Below are 10,000 nucleotides of genomic sequence, written 5' to 3' on the forward strand. Positions count from 1 at the left end.
AGGATCTCCAAGCCAATACAAATATTTTATAAATATTTGAATATTTGGGTATACACCTGCACAATAGCTCAGCAATATCTTTCAGCAAAAAAAAAAAAAAAAAAACTGAAGTGTAAAGACTAGACAAAAGTACTAGGTAAAGTAAAATTCTGCTGCAAATATTTCTGAGATAAGAAGGCACCACACACCCATTCAACTAAGAAAACCACCCCCACGACATAGGATGATTTTATTTTTATATAGGACCTAGAACATTTAAGCTGCCAATTGGGTACTTTATGCCCCACTTTATGCCTTGAATTCAAAAGAAATAGGTTCCAACAACTCAGGTTCCTTTCCGTTGGTCCTCATAAAGTGTGCTTCTCTGGGAGGGGCAGGCTGGTGGCTTCAGTTGAACCAAGTACCTTTCTCTTTGACTTTCTTCTTTTTCTGATCATTTTCCTTGACATGTTTCAGGAAACTATCACAACTTTTTGAGTGTTTAATATGCTCAATATGCACATTAATCCTCTTGGCAAGTATCTTGCCCTTAACTTGCTTGTTTACAACAATGCCAACAGCATGCTGGGTAACATTATAGACTCTTCCCGTTTTGCCATGGTAACATTTGTGAGGCATTCCTTTTTGCACAGTACCCACTCCTTTGATGTCTACAATATCACCCTCTTTGTAGATTCACATATATGTAGCCAAACAAACAACCCCATATTTTCTAGACGGCCTGGAGAACATGCACTGGGTTCCCCTCCTCTTGCCCTTTGTGTTAGTCATTTTGGCAAATTACTGGAAGATGGTGGTTCCAGTTGAAAGGAAAAGAGAGAATACTCTTAAGTGAAATAAATCAGACTCACATGTGTTAACATCTCATCTCTCTGTTGTATGAAACTGAAAAACAAAACAAAACCAAGATATACACTAGATATTGTGAAATGGGAAGAAATTGTTCAAAAGGAAAAAGGAACTAGAGGGGGAAATTAAGGGAAAAGGAAAAGAATGATTTTTTTAAAAGGATAAAATGGAAACAAAGCCTTGTAAATAAGGAGGGGAAGAGGGGCTGAAGAGAGGAGTGGCTGGGGGAGAAAAGAGAAACCAAAATATATCAGTTACAAATTCACTATGATGAGTATGATCGTTATGTGTATCTAAAATGTACTAATAAGCTTAATTTGAAAAATTCTAAATCATATAGAGAGATGGACAGAGAGAGAGAGAGAGAGAGATTAGAGTAAAATAAAGAAAGGTTTATCTGAAATGAATATCAAATGCAGATAATAGAATTAACAAAGAGATACGGATCAAGTTCTAAATGTGGCTTGAATAAAAATAAATGAGAATTCACTTATATTTGACCGAGCCTGAAAAGAAATGGTAACTAAGTTATGTTTCACTTCAATTGTCTTTAATTGTGGCACATTTGCCGTACTCCAATTTGCTTTTAATAAAAAAGATGAAATAATTTCAAAGCATTGGCACTGGATGCTAACATAGTAATATACATGCCTTGCTTTGATATTCTACTATGATTTCCTCTGTCTCAAAACAAATTAAGTATGGCACTTAAATATAATTATAATGAGCAAACAAATCACCACAAGTTTATAGGTTTTAGCTACTTTAAGATGAGGCTTAAGGGGCAAACTTCCAGGAAAAGTGTCAGCCAAGTTGCCAGGTTAAGCTAGATTAGTGCCAGGGGCTTTACACTCAATTGCAAGAGCACTGCAATGAAGAAAATACTGCCCCAATTAATTATAAGAAACTAGGGTCAGAGGTTATGTAGCATGCGAACAGTCACATGACCAGGAGACCCTTGGCCACGTGGCCAGGAGGCTCGGGAGGGGAGTCAAGGTATCGCCTTCTCCAAGAACCACCCTTTTTCCACTAATAGCAATGAGAGACAGCAGAGCTTCCCACTGTACTTGCAAATGATTTGTGAGAGCTGACACATGAATCAGAGTAATCATAGACATACAACATCAGCTGCAAGAAGCACACACACTTGAATGTCATCTGAACATCTTGTGGTTTTGATCCTTTTCCCAGGACGAGCAAAGCCCAGGCCATACATCTTCCAGAAGACATAAACATTTTCCCTTGTTTCTTTATTTCTCTGACTCAACAGACATAATGAAAACAAACTAACTTACCAGTGAACATCGGTTTCTTTTTTTTCAGTAGGCCCTATTAAAGCTTAATTAAGTGACAATCATAACACCATTAAAAATTAAACAATGATAGAACTTAAATGTTTTCAGTACATTCAAGGGAACCACAGGTAAATGTAAATCAGAGATAGAGAGAAATCTCCTTTTAACACTTAATCAAGCTTACCGGTTCAAAGATTTCCCGACATGGTGGCTCCGTCTGGTCATTAAGTTGTGTTCACAGCAACACTGCACAAGAGAGGTAGGGCTGTAATAGGGCAGAACCCAGGGCTAGAGAGCTGTTCAAGTGTGGTTATGGTGTTGCCCTCGGGTAATTACAGAGTAAGAGCCAAGAGGGGAACATGGGAACCCAGCCCTTGGAACGCCTACCCTGATGAGCACACAAATCATTTAGCAATCATTATCATAATTACTGCGAAATTATTGTTGCACTGGGGGGTGAGGGAGAAGGCCTATTTTTGTACTCTGGTTTCGTGGAAGGTTCCAAGATGACTATTTCAATTTTCAGAATAAATAATGTCCTTTCCCACGATTGTCTCAGAGAAGCCAAGTCCTCCCTTGTGACTTTTAATTCTAGTTCTCTAATCAGAATTTGTCAGTGGCCTTGGGCAAGGCATTAGAGCACTCAGGGCCTTAATTCCTCCTTGCTAAATAGCAATAATGATACCTGCTGTCTTCAGTCTGTATGACGGATTGCTTAAAGATTGCTGAGCACCTTGAAGAATAAATAGCTTGTGGTAGGGAAGATTACTATCTTTAGGGAAGGTGCATGTAAACAGCACCTTTGAATCTTGTCTTTGCCTCTTTCAATTTATTTCGAATTTCTCTCAGCTCTTCAAACTCAATTAATCCCTTCTCATCTCAATGCCTGCCAACATTTGAATCCCTGTGCACATCCACCCCTGCTCCAAGCTCACCCAATTAATTCTTACATATCTTCCTGTCTCAGCTTAAGTATCTTCTCAGGAAAACTCATGAGAGCAGGAACAATGTATGTCTTAGTCTCCACTAAATCCCTACTGTCTAATAGTATATGAAAAAGGCTTGGTCAATATTTATTTATTTATTCAATGAATTCCTGTAGAACCTTGAATAATTTATTTAATCACCCTGGAGCTTTGTTTTCTCTTATTCAAAATAAATCCAGCACACTGTGCTGGTCACCAAAACTGGGTGTGGTGGCACTTGCCTGTAATTCCAGAGCTGGGGAGGCTGAGACAGGAGGAGCACTATGAAAACAAGCTTTATAGCAAGATCCTATGTCAAATAAATAAATAAACAAGTAGTTAAAAATAAATAAATAATATGAAATGAACAGCTAAAGTATATCATTCCCAAAGTCCTTTCAGTGCAAATATTCTGGGATTATGACTTGGAAAACAGCAGTCCTTCACTGAATATACTTATCGCTTTGAATTTTTGAAAAGAAACAATGGTCGGATAAACTGAAACCTAATAGAATTAATAAATTGGTTACTTCTACAGAGACCTGGGGACCCATAGGGATGCCAGAGGCATGAGAGGTAAAAGGATGATTCTGAAAGTGCCATTGCTTGGCAACTTTTACTTTGGCATATGTGGTTGGTTTATACAATCAAATATTCAAAAAGTGACAACCAAAACCCCTCAAACCTGAAACAAATGCTGTGCTGGCCTCCCCATCACGTATACTGAGCGAGCCACCAAGACTGGCCATGGTGGCGCACACCTGTAATCCCAGTGCTGGAGAGGCTGAGACAGGAGGATCACTATGAGTTCAAGCTGCTTAGTGAGACCCTGTATCAAACACATTTAACAAAGAAACCTGAAGCAAACGAAAAAAGAATGAATACAAAATTATCTAAATGATAAAATGTTTGGAACTTAAAAATATTGCAACCAAGTACAAAGTGTGACCCGCAGGGAAATGGGAGGGAAGAAGAAGCTTCGTTATTTGTCACACGCCGCGGGATCACTTCCCTGTCACCTGCATTCATAGTCACATCATTAGTTCACCACCTTTGCAAAGCATCACAGTTCTCAAATTTACAACCTACTGTTCTTTTTTTTTACAATTTATGTTTCATTGCTTACATTATATACTGGTTTCCCTCCATTTCATAAGATAATTGCATTCAAACAGAAATGAAAATTTCATTTTCAGTATATTTGTGCAAACTTTACACAGAATGGCATCACCATTTTATCTGAAGACCTAATGCAAGTTTTAATAAGGCCGTATTATTTTTTCTAAGTAGCTTTCCAATTGGCATATGCATTTAAGGTTGGACTTGATAGAAAATTAAGTGTCTCAGAAAAGAGACAGCGACACATGCACTCCATTCTGGCTTATCTTAAAGATCCTGGAATGGCCTGGGAAGAGCCCCATAAGAAAGTCTAACTTCTCTGACTAAAGGAGCATTAAATTCTCCATATATTGCAGTGAGCCTAACTGAACAGAAACAGCTCAAACTCAAGGTAAGCAGTTGAGTGGTGTCTTATAAACACTCTGTACAAAAGTAACCTATACAGTTTCTCGCCACAATCAGCAAAAACTTCTCTCTTATCTGGATTGTGTCATTTGCTTGCTTGTTTGATTTTTACTTCTCAGTACACAAGTACTAGTAAACTAACAGCCAGAAGCAGCAGAGAAGTCAGATCAGGTCATTAAAAATAATAAGTACCTTCACAATTCTTCCATAATGAGAAAAGTTAGCCAACTAAGGCTAAGATTAAAAATATGATTGTCTTTCACACTTGTTCTGTCACTTCATTTGAAAGGGAAATACTTAATATTACATTATACTTAAATCTAACATAAGATTTGAAATTCCAACAGAATAATTTTTAAATTATTCAGTTCTTTCAACAGTGTAAAATATATGTACATAAGATTATTCATTGCAGCACTGTTTGAAATTACAAAATATTGGAACCAATCTAAACACCCACACATAAGAATATGGTTGAGTACACTGTAGTACATTTTCACAGTGGAGTACTGTATAGCTATAAAAAATAAGAAAAGAATGAACAAAATCTCCATATACTGATATCATAGAATTTCTAAGACATAAATGAAAACATGCAAGAAGTACCTAAAGTGTGCTACTTAAAAAAAAAAAAAAAAAGGACAGAAGGGCAGTGAGATAGCTCCACAGACTAAATTCCTGCTTAGGCAAGCACAGCGAATGGGGTTTGATTCCTGGCCCCACATGCCTCTCTGGCCCCACCCCTGGGAGCACTTAGCAGACCACTGAGACCAGGCATGGTGGTGCACAACTGTAATCCCAGCACTAGGGAGGCTGAGACAGGAGGATCACTATGAGTCCAAGCTGCATAGTGAGACCTTGTACCAAATATATAAAAAAGGACAGCAAAGAAAATATATACATATCTGTGTGTGTGTCTGTGTGTGAGAGACAGAGACAGAGAAAGAAAGAGAGACAGAGACAGAGACAGACAGAACAGAGAGATAGAGACAGAGACAGAGACAGGTTATTCAGATAGAGACTATTATCATTATTGAACCTGGTGGGTGGAAATAGTAGGGAAAATAATAGAAGGAATTGGGAATGTTGTTTCCATGAGAAATACCCTTTTGGATAGTTGCTTGTAACTACCTTAATGTTTAAGAGAGATCAGAAGAAAGAGAGGAGAAAGAGAGAAGATAAAATTAATAAAGAGAACAGGAAAATCAGAAAAAATACTTAATGTTTGGTTTGGGAGCATTTTGCTGAGAATGTGTTCAGATACAGCTTCCTTGGTGATTTTGAACATGTTTTCTCCGAATATCATGCTTTAATTTTTTGTACAGTTTAGTAGTAGTTTGGCTTACAAAATATCAGAATAAAAATTTCAAGAACTTAGGGCCACTGTTTCCCCTTTTCGTGCTCAGGGTCAGCCTGTTGGTATGCTTGCACCAGGCCAAGTTAACCAAGAGTGGTCAGTTCATATCCACTGAGAGCTGACAGAAAGACACAAAAACTAGAAGTGCCTTGCAATACTGACCTGGTGCCACATCATCAGAGGATGTGTTTGCTGTCTTCTTAGAAAGTAATGTGTTTTCTAGGGCAAGAAAAAAAATCAACATAGCAGGAGTTAGATTTTTTTTCTTTTTTTTTTGAGACAGGGTCTTGCTATGTTGCCCAGGCTGGCCTGGAAATTGTAATAGCTCTCCTGCCTCAGCCTCCTGAGTGCTGGAACTACAGGCACCACTCTGCCAGCAAGAGTCCAGATGGATTTGAATCCAAGTTCTGCTTTTTCCTCTGGGAAGTGGGCTATTGGTTCTTCTCTCCTATAAAAACTATAAATATTAAATATGCACAAGCCTGTGGTACATCTGACATGTACATCCTTAACAACCAGTACCTGTGGTCATGACTGTAAGATTTGCTCATTTGGAAACACCTCTGTGCCTGTGCATTAAACCAAAATGTTTCACCAGTGGGAAAAAAAAAAAAAAAGAACTTAGGGCCAGCCAAATAGCTCAGCAGATTAAAGCACCTACAAGCAGGCATAGGGGCCAGGAGTTCGATCCCCAGGCCTGCTGTGCCGGCCCCACCCCTGAGGCGCTGAGACGGCAATGGAGACTGGGTGTGGTGGTGCTCACCTGTAGTCCCAGCTCTTGGGAGGCTGTAAACAGGCGGATCACTATGAGTCTGATCTAGTAGTGAGACCCTGAACACCCTGTAGACCCTTCCCTAAAATATTAAAACAAAAATTCAAGAGGTTATTTTTTGGAGAATGCAATAAGAAAGCACTTTTATAACACATATTCTAATTTTTAAATACATACTTCCATAAGTGACATTAGAAGGCATATTTTTTCTCATCATACAGCGGGCTTAACTGGATTCCAAGCCAATATGCTTTTGCCCACTTACGTAGACACTGTGCTCTTTGTTCACGCTCTATTTAGCATGGAGCCCTTCATGACAGCCCTCATTATGAGTCTCCCCACTTACCCAAGAAAAATGAAAAGTAGCCAGAAGACACTTCTCCAGCCTCACAGATAACAGTCAGGGTAAACCTACATGAGATGACACTGGTTTCCTTTTCACCTACCCAATACACCACTACTCATTTTTTCTTTATCTCTCTACTGCTTGTAGATAAAATAGGACTTTTTTAATCTTTACATTTTACACAAAGATTTACTCACTTTAATTTGAAAGACTCAACTTTTAGCTCCAGAAGCTAGAATAAATTTTCTTACTGAAATTATATTTTCCCAAATAGTACATATGCTTTAACTACAAAATTATGCTTAGCATATGCTAGAATTGAACCCTTATAAGGGATCATATCAAGATAAGTTGATTCCTGGTAGATAATTCTCTTTTCCTAACAATACATTATTATTGATAATATTATAACCCTAGCAAAACAAAATCACATTATCTTAAAGTCACCATCTTCAATGGAATAAGAAAATGATCCTCTATTATGATATTAAACATAGAATTTCAGGTTTATGAGAGTTTGGACAATACAAACCTCTAAAACCCATTTAAGTTCTAAAACCTACAATTTACAAACTATATCCTAAGTCAGAAATAAGAGTAGCTTCTCAATTCCTTGTTAAAACCATGAACCATGGTAAGAATTTGCACAGAACAAAGAAGGAAGTCGCTTCTGTACGTGGAAGCCCTCTGTACGGATAGTCCGTACTGGCTATTTGAAAGGAGAAAGTAATAATCATCACTCATCAGAAAGCAACGTAGCAAAATGGGCTTGGAAGCTTGACCTGAAAGGGAACTGTTCACGTGATACACAGCCTAGGGTCTTCCCTATCCGATTGTCTTTCTCAATGTCGGTTCCATTAGTAGGAGGGAAATAACCCACTCGGCTTCAAAGAGAAGAATCATAGATTTTCCTTCTGTCATTCCAGCAGAATGAACGTTTACTCACTGGAATATGCTTTGTAGTGAGCCCATGTACTTCTTGACAGAATCTCACATTCTCTACATATTTGAGCATTAAAAAATGACATCTATGTATCATCAATTACTACAAATGAAATATCTTTTCTCCTTGCCCTCACTGATTCTGAGGTTTCAACGGTTAATGCGGATAAGGTTTTATTGAACAGAATTATCAATTTGAAATTTAAGCCAGAAAACAAATGACTAGCATAACAAGTAAATAATTACAATCTGAATGTATTACCTTTATCAACAAAGATATAATCACCATCCAATTCTTAATTCAGTCACTGATCAAGATACAGATACATATCCACAGTTTGTATTTAATTCAGGACATGAAACTTAGAACTTATAAATTTACTACAAAGCCATCTTTATTAGATGAATCCTGTTCCTATGTTGATTTAGTGATGTTTAAAACTAATGCATGTCATAAAATCATAACCAGAGAATTAGTGAATAATTTTATCACATCAGTGGACAACAACAATGTTCAGAGAATATTAGAAATAATAAGTTTAATTGTAAAATTTTAGTATTGTGCTAGTCATTTAAAATCAAATAATTGTATCAAAAGATTATTTAAATAGCCTGATTGTCTTTCTCAGCCATCTGCTTTGACTACTTCGTAGAATTTCTAAAATTTTAGTACTTTGGAAAACCTTCTACTAACTTTAATCTTACATTGCATTAAAAAAGCGCATTTCTCCATTTTTTGACTTTGTACCTATACCGTTCAACATATTTGCAAAGTCGAATAATACAATTTGGTAAACAAAAGCATGGTTCATCCACGGTGGAGGTTGTTAATGCATCACCACCATGTTTTTATGTCTAAAAAGTGGCAATTTTAGGGCCATATAACAAGTGTAAACTCCAGATAGCAACAGAAGAGGACAAATTTTGTGGGCTGCAAAATGCGGGTGGGAAAACATCAACTCACAGAAACTCAGTTAACTGAATTCTAAAATTTAGTAAACTAGACTTTCTAATCACTTGACAACAGAAAATGAAATTCTGAGCATTAGCCACTCACAGAGTAGAACATCAGTAGAGTCCCACTAAACCAGGAATGACTTCAGAACTCTTTTTCACTAGATTTTTTTTTCTGTTTACATACTAATTTGACGTGATTGTTCTATTTTTATATGGCCTTCTACACAGGTAAGGTGATTAAAAAGTAAGCAATACTGAAAGACAATTGGAAAAATACAAGTGATCTGGCAATTTAAGAAAAGAACAGATATTAAAAAAGAAATCTCAGTGAAAGCAAAATTCACTCATTCATTCATTCACTCACTCAATAAATTAACAAATATCTTTGAGTACTTTACTATGTAGCAAGCTCTTCTTAATATCATTTAGTCATAATGAATTTCAGATTTTAAAATTTTATCTCTCAGGGCATTCCCTGTGTCATATCTTCAGTTTACACATAAAGTATGCAGATTTTCTTCAAAATATTGATTGCATGAGAAATTCTGATTGAACACAGTACCTTTGAATGAGTGTGTTCCCAGGCTTTGTTATCTTATTGTAACCAGGGTCTCCCTAAGATGCTAAATTGCCTGGGCTAGGTTTGATTTGTACTTCCTGCTGGGATTATAGGCGTGCACCGCCACACCCAGCTTGAAAGCAGAGTTTTCCAAACCAACACAGTGGGTGCCAGTAGGAGAGAGGCCAATATGAGCCTTAAGTATAAAAAGACTGATTTGACACTTTTTATGTATTTGGTACAGGGTCTCACTACACATCTTGGACTTGTGGTGATCCTCCTGTCTCAGCCCCTCCAGCACTGGGATTACAGGTGTGCGCCACCACACCTGATTTCTTTCTTTCTTTTTTCTTTTTTCTCACACCTGATTTCAGTGGCACACCTGGTGTACCCAGAGCAGGGCTGGCACGACATCCAGTACCAGGGATGGAACC

At 37.5% G+C, this 10,000-nt stretch overlaps 1 pseudogene; it reads right to left on the reverse strand.

Annotated features, from left to right (window-relative positions):
- Window positions 1-288: 288 nt before the first annotated feature.
- On the reverse strand, window positions 289-774 carry LOC105743307 (annotated as a pseudogene).
- Between the last annotated feature and the right edge of the window lie 9,226 nt (window positions 775-10,000).

This window comes from Octodon degus, unplaced genomic scaffold (assembly GCF_000260255.1).
Source record: "Octodon degus isolate 3935 unplaced genomic scaffold, OctDeg1.0 scaffold00115, whole genome shotgun sequence".
Classification (NCBI taxonomy): domain Eukaryota; kingdom Metazoa; phylum Chordata; class Mammalia; order Rodentia; family Octodontidae; genus Octodon; species Octodon degus.